We start from the raw sequence: 19,998 nt of genomic DNA, 5'->3' as shown, positions 1-19,998 counted from the left end.
TATATGATGTTCAGCTGATTATGTATTGTGTGCAGATGTATTTGTATTGATTTTGGATTTTGTAAGTTGCTTTGAGTCCCACTCATGGGAGAAAAGCGGGATAGAAATGAACAACAACAACAGCAACAATAATAATAATAAGAAGAAGAATAAGAATAAGAATAAGAATAATAATATCTGGAGGTGTCTGAACACAAATGGACATGTGACCCAGCATATTTTGTCAAAGTTCATAATTGCCAAGAAATACTGCCCACATAGGAAATATACAGCTCCAACTGGGTTCTTTGAAACTAAACAGCCAGTAACTTAGAATGTAGCTGAGACTACCTGCCGCATACTAGAGATACCCTTAGTAATGTGCTTGGATGTAGTCCAAGATTTGCTAAGATTCACTAAGGCTTCAGAGCCAAAACTTTACACCTGAATGTGGATCCTTAAGATGTCATAGGAATGGAGCTTTTTGATGTCACAGAAGTAGAACAGACAACATTTGGAAGATGGGACTGAACTGCTTTAAGTCAGCTATTAGGAATGTGCCATCCATTAAAAATGGTTCAAAGGTCATTACAAAACTGGGGATGCTGGTATTTAGTTTCTATAGTTACTGAAAAATTCGTTACTATAACAGTAACAAAATTTTGTTACTATTTCATTACAGTAATTGTGCATAATTGGGGAAACTTCAGGAACTCCTTTCTCTCTCATGTTAAAGCCATTGGGAGGAAACTTGCAACAATGGTAGAACACATTTGCCACTGTTAGCCCACCAAATTTCAGAATGTTTCATGTATCAATGGATTTTTGGGGAATTTTCAAAGTTTTTATAAACCATAAACAATCTCCTTGATTTTTCTATACAATGACAGGAGATAATGTGATAATTCCCCCCAACTTTCAGAAATATTCATACATCTACTGATTTTAGAGATTTTAAAAAATGTTTTGACAAAAAATTTTTTAAAAGAAGTCACAACAGCTATCTCATTGAATGTCTCTCATATTAACTGATAGAAAACAATAGAAAACAATTCTCCAATATTAACCAATTTCTACAAAATGTAACAAATTTGATCCAAATTAAGAGGCAAATGAAAAAATCTCACCTCTATCAGCTATCATTGAAAATGGACGTAAAAGAAATTTAGGTTAAAGGACAAAGATTTCTGGTAAAACTGGATACATATATGACAATCTAGGACTCTGAGAAAAGGGCATGCACTAAAGTGGTCTTGGTAGTGCCATCATTTCTCACCATTTAGGTCAACAATTGCATCCCGAATGGCTTTTCCAACAGCACATATGATACATTTGAATTTTTCCTTATGATCTCTGCTGCTACTGGAGTCTGTATAAGACTCACTGTTCCCCTTTTGTGGATTTCTTTTTTATGTCTGCTTCAGTATGAACATAATATTTGCATATTAGAAGAACATTGGAAAATGCTAGAGGGGGAAATCCTAGAGTACTAGGAAACCCCGATAGAAAGAATTTTAGATGGGAGGGCTACTTCTCAGTTTTTTTCTGCATAAAAGGTATATAGTTTCATTTGGAGAAATAAATGAATTTTTTCATAGTAAATAACAACTGGCCTTGTCACATCAGGTAAGTGTAATGTCTGTGGCTGTTGATTTATTTTCCTGTCAAGAGCATGGGCCATTTTTATTGTGACAGACAGGCAATGGCATGTGCACATGTTGTGCAATAGGGACCACCAAGAAGGAATCTGTCCTGCTTCATTGCCAGTTTATCTCCTTGTGATAAAGTCTGTACTGCCAGATGACAAGAAGGCTAGTAAGGAGGGTACTGATATCTAAAATAAAAGATAACTATATTTGGGCATAAGAAGAAAATAACTAGGAATTCCTATGAAAAAGCAGGCTATAAAACAAATGCAATATTTGTAATAAAAAAGAGCAGACATGTACATAACTACACTGTCCCAAAGTTCACTGTTAGTAATCATGTCATTTTCTTCTTTAACTGGATGCCCAGTTTATTGGGTAATTTCAAAATTTTGGAATTCTGCCTGTGGTGAACATATCAACTCCCCCGCAAGTTAGGTGGTTACACAGCAGGAGCAAGCCAGCATGACTAAGAGACTAACTGGTTACCACAGCGATATTTGGAGTGCAACTGCAGCAGAGCCAGTTATTTTTTTATTATTTCTTCCTTTTATTTAGGATATCTGTAGCCAGCTTTCTGTCTCACTTTCTTTGATGCATATGGTAATTAACATGAAGAAAAGTTCAATAAACCAAAACATAGGCAGCAAAGCATTTTTTTTTTTAAAAAAATTAAGTTTGTAATGAATGTCAAGTAAAAGTGATCCTGTGGTCTTTGAAGTATGATCCTTGCAGTGCTAGACAATTTGAAATAATTTTATCTAGTACAGCTTTTGACTCATAGAGGAAATGTGATTTTTGTTGCTTTTTAAAAGAAATTGTCATTTTGTTGTGTTCTTTCAAGTAATTTCCATTTTATGGCCATCCTAAGGCAAACCTATGATGGGGCTTCTCTTTGCAAGAAGAAGGGATTACTTCCTTTTAGGCTAGGATGATTTGCCCAAGTTACCCAGGGTTTCCATGGCCCAACAGGGAATTCAAAACTTGGTCTCCAGAGATCGTCCAATGCTCAAGCCACTATACCATGTTTGTACTCAAGACTACACTAGGCAGATATTATTCACCTACCTTTTCCCCATTAGCAGCATGAAAGCTTGGGTAGATTGTGTGTTTGGCCCAACAATTGCACAGATAGTTCCAGCTGGTTTCTCTGAGCTTTATCAATCAAGGATTAAGAATAGTAATGGTCAAATAAAAAACCACATTATCATATAGAAAGAATACATTTTTTTCTTATATGAAGTAATGATGCAGTAAAATATACCAGCCTTGAGGAATCTGGGGCATAACTTGTACAACATGAATTGTGTGCCACTAGAGTCAAAGGGTCATAATAAACTGAAAGTAATTAGTGTGCCAACAAACCAACTAAATTGAGGATTAATTGGCTCTACTTGAAGTTTTCAGCATATGTGCCAGGGCTGAAATGTTGGACTATCTCTGAATGTCATGTTCTCCATGACAAACGTGTCTCTATCTTTCATAATAATTGGTCCACTACTGTGGCGTGGCACATTTTCAGTTTAATATTTTGTAGCAGTTTAATATTCTGCTCTTCTCTTATAGAACAGAAGTTGATCTGATGATTAGAGTGTGTGAAATTATGCCTTTGTCATTACATTATAATAAAACATACAGAATCTTTCTAGTCTATAAATGCAATGTCCCCTTTGAAACTCAGACATCCACTATCAGTGATGTGCTCCCTCTTCTGATTTGCAGCTGTGAACGGAATAACTCATTTTCACCCTTATTACACACTTTTCCATCCCTCAAGTCACCCAGTCTTTTGTGTGCCCAGGGGTAAGTCTCTCATCTGATATCAGTCATGGATTGAGGTTCCAAGTTTTAGTCTACCACTTTTGGACTCTCACTTGGTGAGGTGTTCCTGAGAGTATATCTGTAGATCTTAGGAAGTTTTTTCTTGATTTAAAATGTTGGCGTGCTGGCTGATATCTGAACAGACTATGGGACAGCGATGTCACTGCCTTGGTCCTTTCATTACTGGCTATTTCTCAACGTACATGAGAGAAGCCTCCCTGCAGGATCGAAATACATCTGGGCATCTCCTGGGCAACGTCTTTATAGATGGCTGATTCTCTCACACCAGAAGCAACTTGCGAATTGCAGCAAGCTATTGGGGTAAAACATGCTACAATGGTAAAATTTGTTAGCCCACCAAATTTCAGAACGTTTCACTTATCCACAGATTTTGGCGAATTTTCAAAGTTTTTACAAACAACATTTTTTAATAATAAAGAAAATCTGTTCCTGGCTTGAATGTCTTATTTCCTGTTCCATTGTGTGGTCTTTACTTTGAAAGTAGTTGTTATTCTCCAGAGACTTTGTTTTTGTGGCAGAAACTTTGATAAATTGGTGAAGACTCAACAAAACAAAATGTGCTATAGGACGATGTCCCTTGCACAAAGACAAAGTTTTTGCAGTGTAATAAACTTTTGCCATGTTTTTATGACAGAACCAATTAGGAACTTCAATTTATAACCCAGGAACAAAATCATAGTACATATACCATCAAGGGTAATCCAGACTTACCCCCTTCTTCTGGGCAGAAAGGCACCATCCAAACTCTCTTGACATCCAATTAATATGCTATTGAGTTGGAGGGGACCCCCAAGAGCCATTCATTTAGGTTATTTTTTTCAGCCCAGCACAGAGATTGGCTTACTTTTTAGAGAGAGATGTATCAGTCAGTTCTCCTCCTTATAATCCAGTTCAAAGCAAATAATGTGGATATCTGCTTTGATAATATGGATTATATAGCAGTGTAGAAGGGGCCCGAGATGTGATAATACTCTATGTCTGTTTGAAATCAACAATAGACTATGACACGGAATAGAAAATGAGAACAAAGTGAATGTTCCCTTAGAATTATGTAGTTTCCTCTCTTGGTGTTTACCTTCCAGCCAGCGGTGTTTCAGCATTTTTTTAAAGTGCACCAGCATTAGCGATATCCTCACAATCACACCATATTTTCAGTCTCAGATTGGAGCCCTAAATGGGATATACTTTTGATTGGCTGCAGTGCATTATCTAGCTTTTTCTGGTTATTCTGGTGGTGTTCTTAATGCACTGTTTCTGGTTTGATGTGAACTGCAAAACATGTGGTGTATGTGTGTGGGAGGGGATGGGGGATGTTGTAGACATCCAGCTCTCAAACTGACTTTGAGCTATATTATAGTGTCTGTGTAGAACTGACCCAAATGGTGCTTGAGAACTGATTTCAGTCAGGCAACAAATCCACTTCAGATTTTAATCTGAACTTCAAAGAAGCTATCAAAAGCGTTGCATTGTATCCTTAAAATACTATAAGTCTTTAGCACTAGGGAAGAGAGATAGGGCCCATCTACAGAGCACCTAAAACATGGGATTTCCTGAGTTAAAAGGGGGGTGGCTACACAATGCTAGAAAGAAATCCACACTGATTCATTGCAGTGGATGAAAAACACAGCATAAAAAGGTTCCCCTTTATCCCGATTCCGGCCAGAAAATGCATATTTTTGCATCACGGTATATCTCTGCACTTGCTAAAAATACGTGATTTTCTTCCCTCCCCCTGTGGAGACTGCTCCAGCACATGTCCACTTTGAAAAAGCCCAAAAGAGCTGATCAGCTGATTGGGCTGTGAAATAGACACACAGCTGATTTAAAGTACTAAAGCAGAGTAATTACTCTCACACTCGCCTTGGAATCACACAGCTTGCATGCGAAGACATAGATCTTTCTCAGTGGCAGCGTTTTTCTGTACAACCTCCTGAGGGTCGTCTGTGCTTGGACCCCATTGATCCCCCCTTTGAGGCCATGGACAGCCTAGCTCCAATGCTGCCTCTGGCTAAGCAGAAGGCCAATGTGGAGAAGGAGGCCTCGCCCCTGCTGAAAGGTGCCTCCCAGTTCCCTGTCCCAAGTCTGCACCACAAGCACCCAGTTACCTCTGAGAATGAAACCCCTGAGCCCCTTCAGAAATGCTTTCGGGAGGCTGCCCCCACCACTATGAGGGAAGCCTGTGTAAAGCCCCGTCCAGTTGCCCCAGTGTGGTGCAACCCCCATGGGGGGTAGGGGTGGACAGACCGATGCCAGTCATCCTCTTGGTCAGGAGGAGGAGGAACTGCGTCCCCCACTGCAGCAACCCGCCAGCCAGGAACAGCAACACTTCCCAAACCAGCCACCTTTTCTGCTTCTTCCATTACTGCAGCTACTGCCACTGGTCTGTGCAGAGGGGGGGAGAGGAAGAAGGCCCCCTGTGACATGAAGGGGCAGATCAGCGACCTCCAGGCCAAGATGGCTACCTACAAAGAGAATCTGCAGGGACTGAGCGGGGAGAATGAGGCCCTCTGGCTCCAGGAGTCCAAGCTGCAGGCAGCGCTGGGCAAGGTGACTGCCCAGGTGGAGGAGCTCAGCAGAAGGGTCAGCACGTTGGCCTCAGACCTGCAGGGCAGTTTGGTGGAGGCCAGAGAGAGCAGCCTTACGATCTCTGGGCTGGTGGCCAAGGAGCTGATCGTCCGGAACCAGGACCTGGCCATTGTGAAACCGGAAGCGGTCAGCTTGGGAGGTCAAAGAGGCCAACGTGGAGCTGACAGCCCAATTAGTGGGCAGAGAGTTGGAGATTTCATGAGTGGGGGAGGCCCTGGCCCAGTTGATGGAGGAGAAGGAGGCCTTGGAAACCCGTGTGGCTGAGATCAAGCAAAAGTTGCACGAGTCGGAGATGGAGTGCCAGCAATTGCACAACATCGTCCAGGAGCTGAAGGGCAATATCCGTGTCTTCTGCTGCTTGCACCTGCTGCTGCCCTCTGAGAGGGAGATCCAGAAGGGCATGACCCATCTCCACTTCCCGTCCGAAGATAAGAAGAGCCTCATCCTCTCCAAGGTGGAGGAGTCCCATCGGCCAGGGCTTCTTGGCTGCTTCTCCTCGGGAGGCAACGCTGCTCTCCTCCAGGTTGCTTTCCAGAGCTTGCTCAACAGCAAGCACTTACCATATGCCCTGGCCGATCGTGGCAGCTTCTGCTTGGGAGGCGAGGAAAGCCTGCGCTTGGAGGAGAGCTGGCAGGAAGGGGAAGGGAAGCTGGAATGTTTTGATTCTCTCTTGAGATCTTGCAAAAAGAAGTGAGAGCAGGGTTTTTGCTTGCTCCTCCCTTCCTTTTGCATTCATTCTTCAGCTGGCTGAATTTCAGCATTGCAATAGCGTGGGTCCCACACTCTTCATGGTGGCGGCGGGAAAGTGCTGAGGGTAAGAACTTTCCAAACTCACTAATCATTATGAAAAGTGACTAATTTGAATAGGGACTGTGTTTAAAAGTACTATTGAAGTGTGGCTTTCAACTGTATATAATAAACATTTTTCCTATACTTTGTTAATTTTTAATTCCAAAACGTAATCTACTTGGTGGATAGCCCTCGTGTGTATGTATATATATATATATATATATATATATATATATATATACACACACACACACACACACACACACACACACACACATACACACACACAATAATTTATAAATATATAATATATTTTATATACTTATAATATTGATAATAATATTATAATCTAATACAATATTATACTAATAATAATACAATGTAATAATATTAATTATATATTATATATTAAATGTAATATTACTAATAATATTACCATATAATGATATAGTGCAATATAGTAATTTAATCCTTATATTGTGCTATGCTAATAATGTGTTGCATGTACATTTGATTTGTAAGCCGCTCTGAGTCCCCCTTGGGGTGAGAAGAGCAGGATATAAATGTAGTAAATAAATAAATAAATAAATTTTAAACTTTATAATACTGTATTAAACAAAGCTTGAAAAAATAATTGGGGAAGAGGGAAATTCGATGGAAGCATTTTTTTTAAAAAAAAATCCCTCCGTTATGTGCTGAACCTTATATGCACACATGGGAATCTGCTTGTATTTATATTGAGATATTTGCATAACGCAGTGATTTTTAAAAAGGACCTTCTGCCAGATGTCCCCCATCCACCCTCCATCTTGTTCCAATACAGTGGAAGCCTGTGAGGGTGGCGGGGGACCCAATCCCAGAACCCACGTGTCTGTGTGGGAACATGTGCTCAGGTCCCAGATTTTTTTGTCCTCCATTTAAAACCCATATTTTTGTGCTGTCTGGAAGCACCTGTAGGGAATTACACTGGCAGAGAAAACTAGAAGGCTACAGTGCATGAGCTCTGTAGCAGAGAAGTCTTAGTGTTTCACCAAATTACAAATTGCAGGATTCCATGGAATTAAGTAGTATCTGACTACTTGTAACTTTGTAGTTTAAATATACTCAATAGTTCCACACCATTTAGGTTACAGGACACAAATAAAATAATGGTGTGAATAATTGACCTCCAGATATGGATATGGATGTGGATCTGACCAGAAAGTGCCTTAGTCATTTGTGCTACAGTCTATTTAACACAAAGCCTCACACTATGGAGTCTTTCAGAAATTTTGTTTGCAATTGATACACTTGGGCTTGAAGTTCACAGACTGCATGAATATTTCATTAAGATGACTTCAGATGCATTACTCAATTGGACCATGTTTAACAAAAGTAAAAAAGTATTATTTTTGCGCCTTTATTGGCAGTCTGAGACAGATTTAGGAGTCAGGGTCCCCCTCCCCCCAGCAATACTTGAAACAAGGGGTGCTTGATTCATAACTTTGAAGGTACTAACCACTGAAATGATCTTGTAACACTATTTTGATGTGTAAAGATCACATTTTTTTCACACCTACATAAGAAAGTTTCAAAGTGCTTGACACACAGTTGCTAATGCTATCACAGTTTGGTATAATCATGACCAAATCACATTAATGCTAAAAGCTGACATGTCATTTAAAAGCAATAATTTGATCACTGTCTTGTCTGTCTACCTACAAATCAAAAAGTCCAGAAATATCATGTACATTGTAGACACCTTCGTGCATATTAATTTATAAGCCCTACAGGGGACAATCTCTTTATTCATACATAAGAGCAGATGCAGAAGCATATGGCTCATATTTATGGTAATTCAATGTAGATCAGATTTTAATAAGGTAACATTAGTTTGAGCTTCTAAAAATCACATCATTTTTTTCTTTTTTAAAGGCAACAGATCCCAACTTCATTTGTAGCAAATGTTGAAAGAAAATGCCTCTTCCACAGCTGTTAACCATTATTTCCAAAGTGTATGTTCTCCCGGTGTAATGCTTCTCAAAGTATCTGATGTGAAGGACTGTCAATTTTGGTTTTCCAATGTGCCAGAATGGGCACTAAATTAGTTCTCATTTGGTATAATTCCTTCTTTCTTTCCTGAGAAGTTGGCAGGGGGCTAGCAGCCAATGGCTCAGGAAATGATTCCAATCCAGGAGCTGCACTTTGATCTATTGCAATGACAAGATCTTCAGTTGCTTTGAATGGTTTTACCTTTTGTCTTTTCTGTGGCTGTAACTGGACTGTTGGCAAATTCCCATTAGTATTTAAAACTAACTTCATAGTAAGTTGCCATGTTATTGTCTCTGGACAAATATTTCTTCAGACCCATCCACACTGCCATATAATGCAGTTTGAAACTGCATTAGATGACAGTGTAGAAGAGGCCTTCACTTCTTCTTTTTGAAACAGGAAGGTTAAGTGAACCTGAAATGCTAAGGCCAGACTTTTAAAAGGGCCTGGTAGCAAGAAATACTTAACTCCCTTGATATAATAGATTAAAGAGTTACATTCATTTCTGGGCACAGTTAAGTTCAACATTTTCATTATTATCTATAAAACTGTATATGGCCCCAGTCCAGATTATCTTAAACACAGTATATTCCTTTATGAGTCTGCTTGAGTTTTAAATCCTTGGGGGAAAGACTCTGTTCCATCCCCATTCATATCCCCGGCACATTGAATGAGGGTCATCCTGGTGGTTGCTCTTAGACTGTAAAAGTCCCTTTCATAGAGGTCTAGCTGGGCTTCTGCTTCTACAAAAACTCTTGTTATCTCCACAAAGATTTGAGCATTAACTGCTTGTTGTGGAAATGTATTTAATGGAATTTGTGTCATCTGTCATATTTTAAATGCTCTTAAACTATTTTTAATTAGGTTCTTTCTAATCATAACTTATTTAATGGCTTTAAATCTTTTATGATTAATTTTAACTCTATTTCATTAAAATGATCCACATCAAGATAGAAGTGGGATATAAATAAAGTTTGGCATTCTAGATGCACTACTCTAGATGCACTGCTTGGTTATGTGTTTTATCTGTTTCAACCTGTAGCGAAACCAGTTTCACTACAGGTTGATCATATTGCCATATCATATTTACCATGGAGCCTGGTCTCAAACCATTTTGTAGACTTTTCCCATTTCCAAAGGGATGTGCATCAGTGCACCAAAGGCATGCAGGGTATTCATCCGTCCCTGCCCAGCTATGCCTTTGGGGTGTTCCTTGGCAGCCCCCATTCCAGATTATTTACCATGCTTAAGCAGGAACGGGTGTCTACAATGCACTCCATATTTTTCAGAGCTAATTTCACCCTGGATCTGGCATATACTGACACCTCCTGTAGGATATTTTTGGCTGAACTCAGACTTTCCTGAGACTTTTTAAAAAGCACTATTCAATGCACATTGCAGCATACATTGCCCATGTATGTTTTGCGGCCATTGCACTCTTGAGTCAGCTTCAAATTTCTTTATAAGGTTTGTGCAGAAGCACCCTATGTCATTTAATATTTGTGTTTCAATATTTTAACTTTTATCTATGTACAGTAGAGTCTCACTTATCCAACACTCACTTATCCAATGTTCTGGATTATCCAACGCATTTTTGTAGTCAATGTTTTCAATATATCATGATGTTTTGGTGCTAAATTCGTAAATACAGTAATTACTACATAGCATTACTGCGTATTGAACTACTTTTTCTGTCAAATTTGTTGTATAACATGATGTTTTGGTGCTTAATTTGTAAAATCATAACCTAATTTGGTGTTTAATAGGCTTTTCCTTAATCCCTCCTTATTATCCAATATATTTGCTTATCCAACGTTCTGCTGGCCCGTTTATGTTGGATAAGTGAAACTCTACTGTATTTAATAGGCTTGAGCAAATTTTTCGTTATTTCGTTAAATTCGTTAAAAATTCGTTTCGTAAGCAATTTTGAATTAATATTGAACCATCTGCTCACTGCCCTTACAAATATTACGAATTTGAATAATAAAAGTACCTTTTTTCGTTTGTTTCTGATGTCTTCGGATGAAGCTGTAGCCCCTCTGAGAGGAGAAGCCATGTTGGCATGCCTCTCAGTCAATCAGAGCAGAAGAGGGAGGGAGGGAGAGGCATGGACATCGATCTGCTAGCATTTAAAAAAAAATGTTGCTTCAAAAATCCCCAAAAATCAGTGGATGGGTCAAACATTATGAAACTTGATAGGCAAAGAGTAGAATCATAGAATCATAGAATCATAGAATCATAGAATAGTAGAGTTGGAAGAGACCACATGGGCCATCTAGGCCAACCCCCTGCTAAGAAGCAGGAAATCGCATTCAAAGCACCCCCGACAGATGGCCATCCAGCCTCTGCTTAAAAGCCTCCAAGGAAGGAGCCTCCACCACGGCCCCGGGAAGAGAGTTCCACTGTCGAACAGCTCTCACAGTGAGGAAGTTCTTCCTGATGTTCAGGTGGAATCTCCTTTCCTGTAGTTTGAAGCCATTGTTCCGTGTCCTAGTCTGCAGGGCAGCAGAGTACTTAATTTTTGCTTCCATTCTGGCAAATTTCATCATAATAGCTTTCATAATGCAGGAGAACGAAGCCTCTGAATATTGACCATTAATGAAGCAATTCGCCATAACAAGAGAAAAAACTCCATTTCCCAGAAGCCTTAGCAAGCCAATCAAAGTGGAAGGAAGAAGGACAGGGAGGCGTGGCTATCGATCTGCTAACATTTTTAAAAAATGTTGCTTCAGAAATCCCCAAAAATCAGTGGATCATGGAATGGACGAAGGATTGGGGGAAATCCAACCCCAAATAGGGAAACAAGTTGTCCAGGAACACCTGGCCACTCTAAACGAATTCAAGTCCCCAGGGCCAGATCAGCTACATCCAAGAGTACTGAAGGAACTAGCGGAAGTTATTTCAGAACCACTGGCAATTATCTTCGAGAGTTCTTGGAGAACGGGAGAAGTCCCAGCATATTGGAGGAGGGCGAATGTGGTCCCTATCTTCAAGAAGGGAAAAAAGAACGACCCAAACAATTACCGTCCGGTCAGCCTCACATCAATACCAGGCAAAATTCTGGAAAAGATCATTAAGGAAGTGGTCTGCGAACACTTAGAAACAAATGCGGTCATTGCTAATAGTCAACATGGATTTACCAAAAACAAGTCATGCCAGACTAATCTGATCTCTTTTTTCGATAGAGTTATGAGTTGGGTCGATACAGGGAATGCTGTGGATGTAGCATACCTGGATTTCAGTAAGGCCTTCGACAAAGTCCCCCACGACCACGACCTTCTGGCAAACAAACTAGTAAAATGTGGGCTAGACAAAACTACGGTTAGGTGGATCTGTAATTGGCTAAGTGAACGAACCCAAAGGGTGCTCACCAATGCGTCGTCTTCATCATGGAAAGAAGTGACAAGTGGAGTGCCGCAGGGCTCCGTCCTGGGCCCGGTTCTGTTCAACATCTTTATTAACGACTTAGACGAAGGGTTAGAAGGCACGATCATCAAGTTTGCAGACGACACCAAACTGGGAGGGATAGCTAACACTCCAGAAGACAGGAGCAGAATTCAAAACGATCTTGACAGACTAGAGAGATGGGCCAAAACTAACAAAATGAAGTTCAACAGGGACAAATGCAAGATACTTCACTTCGGCAGAAAAAATGGAAATCAAAGATACAGAATGGGGGACGCCTGGCTTGACAGCAGTGTGTGCGAAAAAGACCCTGGAGTCCTCGTGGACAACAAGTTAAACATGAGCCAACAATGTGATGCGGCTGCTAAAAAAGCCAATGGGATTCTGGCCTGCATCAATAGGGGAATAGCGTCTAGATCCAGGGAAGTTATGCTCCCCCTCTATTCTGCCTTGGTCAGACCACACCTGGAATACTGTGTCCAATTTTGGGCACCACAGTTGAAGGGAGATGTTGACAAGCTGGAAAGCGTCCAGAGGAGGGCGACTAAAATGATTAAGGGTCTGGAGAACAAGCCCTATGAGGAGCTGCTTAAAGAGCTGGGCATGTTTAGCCTGCAGAAGAGAAGGCTGAGAGGAGACATGATAGCCATGTACAAATACGTGAAGGGAAGTCATAGGGAGGAGGGAGCAAGATTGTTTTCTGCTGCCCTGCAGACTAGGACACGGAACAATGGCTTCAAACTACAGGAAAGGAGATTCCACCTGAACATCAGGAAGAACTTCCTCACTGTAAGAGCTGTTCGACAGTGGAACTCTCTCCCCGGGGCCGTGGTGGAGGCTCCTTCTTTGGAGGCTTTTAAGCAGAGGCTGGATGGCCATCTGTCGGGGGTGCTTTGAATGCGATTTCCTGCTTCTTAGCAGGGGGTTGGACTGGATGACCCATGTGGTCTCTTCCAACTCTACTATTCTATGATTCTATGATTCTATGATTCTATGGATGGGTCAAACATTATGAAACTTGATAGGCAAAGAGTACTTAATTTTTGCTTCCATTCTGGCAAATTTCATCATAATAGCTTTCAAAATGCAGGAGAACGAAGCCTCTGAATATTGACCATTAATGAAGCAATTCGCCATAACGAGAGAAAAAACTCCATTTCCCAGAAGCCTTAGCAAGCCAATCAAAGTGGAAGGAAGAAGGACAGGGAGGCGTGGCTATTGATCTGCTAACATTTTAAAAAAATGTTGCTTCAGAAATCCCCAAAAATCAGTGGATGGGTCAAACATTATGAAACTTGATAGGCTAAGAGTACTTAATTTTTGCTTCCATTCTGGCAAATTTCATCATAACAGCTTTCATAATGCAGGAGAACGAAGCCTCTGAATATTGACCATTAATGAAGCAATTCGCCATAACGAGAGAAAAAACTCCATTTCCCAGAAGCCTTAGCAAGCCAATCAAAGTGGAAGGAAGAAGGACAGGGAGGCGTGGCTATCGATCTGCTAACATTTTAAAAAAATGTTGCTTTAGAAATCTCCAAAAATCAGTGGATGGGTCAAACATTATGAAACTAGATAGGCTAGGAGTACTTAATTTTTGCTTCCATTCTGGCAAATTTCATCATAATAGCTTTCAAAATGCAGGAGAACGAAGCCTCTGAATTTTGACCATTTATAAAAGCATTGGGCTGAAGCAAACGTTTCTCCAATAGTACTATGCCCACTTTAAAACTACAATTCCCAGGTGTTCCAGGCCCTCTCTCCTCTTAACATTCCCCACCCCCTTTTGTCCTCACTTAGAATCATAGAGTCATTGAACAGTAGAGTTGGAAGAGACCTCGTGGGCCATCCAGCCCAACCCCTTCTGCCAGGCAGGAAGACACCATCCAATCCCTCCCAACAGATGGCCATCCAGCCTGTGCTTAAAAGCCTCCAAAGAAGAAACCTCCACCACAGCCCGGGGAGAGAGTTCCACAGCTGAACAGCTCACAGTGAGGAAGTTCTTCCTAATGTTCAGGTGAAATCTCCTTTCCTGTAGTTTAAAGCCATTGTTTAGTGTCCTAGTCTGCAGGGCAGCAGAAAACAAGCTTGCTCCCTCCTCTCTATGACTTCCCCTCACATATTATACATCATGTCTCCTCTCAGCCTTCTTTTCTGCAGGCTAAACATGCCCAGTTCTTCAAGCCACTCCTTATAGGGCTTGTTCTCCAGACCCTAGATCATTTTAGTTGCCCTCCTCTGACCATCTTGACCAAACTTTCACACAGTATGTGAATTCTTGGAAGGTATGAGAAGTTTAGAGAGAAGGAGGGAGGAAGAGGTTTGAATTTTGGACTCCAATTGTGGCATGATTCCCCACTCTGCCACCCACTTGGGCAAGTCACACACTCTCAGCCCAGAAAAGCCAATGGAACAGGAAATAGCACTTTCAAACCAGGAACTAATTTCCTTATTCAGAGGCTGATGGCCATCTGTCAGGAAGGATTTGATGGTGTACTATGATTTCTGTTCCTGGGTGATAAATGTCATTTCCTAATTGGTTCTGTCATAGAAGCATGGCAAAATCTATGACACTGCCTGAACTTTGTGCAAGCGACATGGATGGAACATATTATGGTTTGGTCCACCAATTTAACAAAGTTTCAGCCACAAAAACAAAGTTTCTGAAGTAGAACAATGACTTCCACAGTAAAGACAACCCAATGAAACAGGAAATAAGACTTTCAAACCAGGAACAGATTTCTGCAATTATTAAAAAATGGTTTATTATAAAAGCTATAAAAATTCGCCAAAAATCAGAGGATACGGGAAACGTTCCAAATTTTGGTGAGCTATCAGTGTTAAATGTGTTCTACTACTGTACCAAGTTTGAAGAAGATCACTCAAAAAATGAGGGTGGGAGAGTCCTGTAAAATCTCCCCTCGTGCTGTTTTTTTTGGCCACTGCGCATGCGCGTCCGCCATTAACGAATTAATTTAGAAAATAACGAATTTTCGTTAATTTCGAATTTTTTGGGGGGCAAAATTCGGAAATGACATCAGAAACGAAACACTGGCGCCCCCTACTTTTGAAACGAGTTTAGAATCAATTTTTTCATGGATCGCTCAAGCCTAGTATTTAAATATATTGTATCCTACCACAAGCCTTGATGAGAGAAAGATAAGAAACAGCAATAATAACAACAATGTATCTGCATAGTTAAGTAACATCTTCCAGCATCTTGAAATCTTTAAAGAGGGTGGGCCTGAGATGACACAACAATCCACCAGCACATTGAAAACGTGTGGGTAACTAAGAAGATCTCAGCAGACTTTAAGGAGAAACAGGGAGAAAGAACAGACCATAGAAAATATTGAGCTATTTCCCTCTTAAACTCCACTGGGAAAACCCTTGCAAGAATCCTTGCAAACTGTCTTATACCTATTTCAGAGGATATCCTTCCAGAATCCCACCTTTCCAGAGGAACAGTGGACATGGTTTTCACTACATGACATCTCTAAGAAAAATGCAGAGAACAAAATCAACATATGTGCATGACATTCACTGACCTTGCAAAAGCATGTAACACAGTGAATCACAATGCTCTCTGCACCATCCTCCTAAAAATTGGATGCCCTGATAAATTTGTGAACATCCTATTGCTCCTCCATGGTGATATGATGACAACAGGGATGTGTTATTGCCCCAATCGTATTTTCCATGTTCATAGCTATGGTTCTGCACTTTGTTGATGGGACACTTCCCACTAGTGTGGAAAATTGGAAATCACTTATCAGACAGGTGTCAAAGCCAAGGTCACAACAACATCTGTTATAGAACTCCAATTTACTGATGATAATGTAGTCCGTGTTTATTCATAAGACCTACAAGCCACTTCAAACATCTTTGCAGAAGCATATGAAAAGCTTGGTCTCTCACTAAATATCAAGAAAGCCAAAGTGTTCTACCAGCAGGCACTAGCCAACTCCTCTGCAATGCCAGAAATTACATCTTAATGGTGTAACGTTAGAAAATGTTGACCATTTCTGCTACCTTGGCAGCCACCTCTCCACAAAAGTCAACAGACATTGAAATACAACTCCGTCTGAGCTTTGTGAGTCCAGCATTTTTTTAAAAAATGAAGCAGAGATGGTTTGAGGATTGTGACATTCATAGGTATACTAAGATGTTTATTTATAGGATGCTATTATCCTTCCAACTCATATGCCTGTGAAACATGGACCATCTATAAACATCACTCTCAACTTCTGGAACAATTCCATCAGCGTTGTCTCAGGAAAACCCTGAAAATCTCTTGGAAAGATAGGTGGACAAATGTCAGCATTCTGGAAGAAGCAAAAACCACCAACACTGAAGCAATGATCCTCAGCCATCAACTTTGCTGGACTGGCCACACTATCTGAATGCCCAACCACCTTCTCCCAAAGCAGTTGCTTTACTCTCAACTCAAGAATGGAAACAGAATGTTGGTGGACAGCAAAATAGATTTAAAGATGGGCTTAAAGCTAACCTTAAAAACTGTGGCATAGACACCAAAACCTGGGAAGCCTTGGCCCTAAAGTGTTCTAACTGGAGGTCAGGTGTTACCAACAGTGCTGTGGATTTCAAACAGGCACAAATAGAGAACAAATGAGAGAAACGTGTCAAGAGAAAGGCATGTCAAGTCAACCCTTTGTCGAGACTGCCTTCCATCTGGAAATCAATGTATTTAATGCAAAAGAACATGAGGATCCAGAATAGGTCTCTACAATCACTTATGGACCCATCGCCAAGACTCTACACTTGGAAGGCAACCATACTCCGCCACGGGTGATAGCCTATGATATGTTTGTGCTACTTAGATTCTATCCACACTGCCATATAAAGCCATTTGAAAGTGCATTGAATTGCATTATATGAGTCTACACTGAACATATAAGGCAGTTTCAAACTGCATTATATGGCAGTGTAGATGTGGCCTGAGTCTACGATGCAACATGCTAGAGCTTTGTGTGGAATAGCAAAATATCTCTGAGAACATAACTTCAAGTAATGTTAGGAGAAGGGAATCCTGGTAAAAAGTAATGATGACAAGACATGTCTTTTCCTCTCTCCCCGTTTACGTGTCTTTGTGTCAAGGGATTGAAGGTGAGAGAAGCACAATGAGAACACTTTATGTAATACCCTACTTTTCTTTCAATATGGGACCAAAGCATGTTATATTGAGATCAATGAATGGAAATGGCCAACAGGCACATAGATTCAATGTTTTGAAGCATATCAAATAATATATTGAAAGTGAAACCATAGATGTAAAAATGAGCTTTGTAATATTGTGCTGTACTATTATTACTGAACAGAAGTATTTAACTCATTGGATCATAAACCACTTTTCAGTGTTTTGTCTGTAAAGCCTTAATAAAAAAACCCCAAATTTCTACTCTGTTTGTTAAAACTTCCTACAGTGCTCTGTAAAAATTCATGTGTTCTGTATGCTATTTTCTTCGCCTCACAAGATTCCAACACCTGAATTTCAATAATAGCAAAGAGGTGCAGCACTTTTGTGTGGCAAATACTGAAAATTCTAAATTTGCAGGCAGTCAACTGATTGTACCGTGATGCACCAGAAGGAGGTGGGGAATGTTGACAACATTTTGTTCTCCAGTCCCAGGCAAAGAAGTCATTGTACTGTACCTGTTCCTTAGCCTCTAAAATATGCCTGAATACAAATCAGTTAAATGGAAGCAAGGGTGTTAGAAATCTATAATGAACCAAGTACTTCAAGTGGTCAATAAATTACAGTTTCTTCCTTATTGTGCTCTATATCTCTGTTTGTAAAATGTGGGACACAAAAAAAGCTCATAATCTGTCCAAATTGAAGCAAATGTTTGTATCATCAGGAGTAGAAACATGTCAGGTTGTATATCTTCACTTGACAAGAGGTGGCAATTTAATCTGACAAGTTTCCTGCCAATGAGGACAGCTTTAGGAGTTCAACCGTGGTGGTAAAGATTTGACATGTCATTGAGCGATGTTGTGCAGGAGCTTGACAATAAACTGAAACTTGCTAATGCAGTTTAGGATTGCTGTAAAAATTTATTAGAAACCAGGGAGTGTAAAATTACTATACTCCTCAAAATCTGTTTCCTTTGGCTTGCTGAATATTTATGCAATTTTAATGTACAGCACATGTTTAAGAAGTTGTTTCCACACAAAGTATAAAAACCTATTATAATGCTTGCAAAATGTCAAAAAAAATCAGTGAAATACCTGATAATACAATACATAGTGTTATTCTTTTCCTACCTTGTGGCAACAGGATAGGATAAGTAATCTTCAATTTCCATGCACTTCCATAATTACAGTGTTATATTATGAGAACGTAAAATCTTGAGAAGAAGAAAGAAACTTATGCTGGAATGATGGCAAGCTAGCATTGGGATAATCACTGAAACTGTGCCTGCTCCATCCATTTTAAAAGTTATTATTATAAAAGTGGAGTGCAAGATGCTGCCTCACCAAACAGTAATGCAAAGGCATAGTTATGGTAGTGGACTGGGTGGGGAGGATGAAGACACTGCCCCCCCCCCATTTATTTTCCTTTAATATCCAAATGTCTAACTTGGCAGAACTTTAAAAATTCAGTTGATCTTTAGGAAATGCATTTTATGCACGCAAAGAAAAGAGACAGGCACTGTTATCAAGGCAATGTGGACTCAACAAATGTAAGTCTTCAAAGTATGAATGTTTGTCTGTTAGTAAAAGATGAAATATTTATACGATCTGAAGGATACACCAGAGTATAATGACTCTGAACGATCGTAGTGAGACAGTATCTATGGAGGTAATCGAGGCACCTGCTTGTCCAGTATTAATGGATTCGTTTCAGATTGTTCACCCAGATGATGTCGAGGGCATCCTTGGGGCTGTGAGGGCAACCATGTGTGCCTCAGACCCTTGCCCATCTTGGCTAATAAAACTTGCCTGTGGGGGGATTAGCAAATTTCGAAACTTCCCTTTTTGGGCAAGGTTCTAGAGCGGGTGGTTGCTTTGCAGTTCCAGGGGTTCCTGATAGAGACTGATTATCTGGATCCATCGCAGTCTGGGTTTAGGCCCAGTCATGGTACGGAGATGGCTTTGGTCGCCTTGGTGGATGACCTCCACAGAGAACTTGATAGGGGGAGTGTGACCCTATTGGTTCTCTTGGACATCTCAGTGGCTTTCGATACCATCGACCATGATATCCTTCTGGGGCGGCTCTCTAGAATGGGTATTGGGGGCATTGCTTTGCAATGTCTCCACTCCTTCCTGGAGGGCTGCTCCCAGTTGGTGAAGCTGGGAGACTCCTGCTCGGACCCCTGGCCATTGACCTGTGGAGTCCCGCAAGGTTCTATTCTGTCTCCCATGCTTTTTAACATCTACATGAAACCGCTGGGAGAGATCATCCAAAGTTTTGGAGTTGGGTGCCATGTCTATGCAGATGACACTCAACTCTACTACTCCTTTCCACCAAACTTCAAGGAAGCCCCCCGGATCCTTGATCGGTGCCTGGTCGCTGTGATGGACTGGATGAGGGTGAACAAACTGAAACTTAATCCTAACGAGACAGAGGTCCTCCAGGTCAGTCGCTTGACTGATTGGGGCATAGGGTGGCAACCTGCGTTTAACGGGGTCGCATTCCCCCTTAAGACGCAGGTCCGCAGCTTGGGGGTCCTTCTGGATTCAACGCTGACACTTGAGG

The sequence above is a fragment of the Anolis carolinensis genome, chromosome 2 (genome assembly GCF_035594765.1).
Source record: "Anolis carolinensis isolate JA03-04 chromosome 2, rAnoCar3.1.pri, whole genome shotgun sequence".
NCBI lineage: Eukaryota > Metazoa > Chordata > Lepidosauria > Squamata > Dactyloidae > Anolis > Anolis carolinensis.
This window is presented reverse-complemented; position numbering follows the sequence as displayed.